At 43.4% G+C, this 691-nt stretch overlaps 1 non-coding gene across 1 annotated transcript; it reads left to right on the top strand.

Moving 5' to 3' along the window:
* The first annotated feature begins 48 nt into the window (after positions 1–48).
* On the top strand, positions 49–155 carry LOC112093588. The gene has a single exon (XR_002903123.1). It is a non-coding gene; the product is annotated as a small nucleolar RNA R71 (small nucleolar RNA).
* The last annotated feature ends 536 nt before the right edge of the window (positions 156–691 follow it).

Here is a 691-nt window from a genome sequence, read left to right as displayed (position 1 = left end):
CGAATCGTGAGTCCTTCGTAGAAATAACTGACGAGGCGCCAACTCTCGTAACCATGGTGAGGACACTGATTTAACAGATCCTTGAACCGTTCTCAAACTTGATACAGAGTTTCATTGTCCTTTTGGGTAAAGGTCGAGATTTGTCGTTTCAGACCATTGGTCTTATGGTGAGGGAAATACTTGTTGAAAAATGATGTCGTCATTTCTTCCCAACTTCCAATAGACCTAGGTCGCAGAGAATACAACCAGCTTTTAGCTTTTTCCTTCAAAGAGAAAGGAAAGAATTTCAATCGTACAGCGTCCACGACTTTAGCTCGGTTGTGAAAAGTGGCCACTACTTCTTCAAATTCCCTAATATGAACGTATGGATTCTCGCTCTCTAATCCGTGAAAGGTCGGCAGGAGTTGGATCATGCCTGGCTTGAAATCCAAATTCGGCATATTTGGGGGAAACATTATGCATGATGGTGTGGCTGTACGCGTAGGGTGGAGATAGTCATTCAACGTCTGCTGGACTTCCTCGTTTTGAGCCATTGCGAGTGGATTTACAACAGCTAACGAGCCTGGGGTCGAGGGAGGACTAGACGTGTGGGAAGAAACTTCACTAGGGTTCTCCGGTTTTATTTTGAATCTTCCTAATTCGTCTCTATAACGATTCATTCACCCTATAACGTTTCACTTTTGTTTTTTTT

Source organism: Morus notabilis, unplaced genomic scaffold (genome assembly GCF_000414095.1).
Source record: "Morus notabilis unplaced genomic scaffold, ASM41409v2 Scaffold46, whole genome shotgun sequence".
Classification (NCBI taxonomy): Eukaryota; Viridiplantae; Streptophyta; class Magnoliopsida; order Rosales; family Moraceae; genus Morus; species Morus notabilis.
This window is presented reverse-complemented; position numbering and strand designations above follow the sequence as displayed.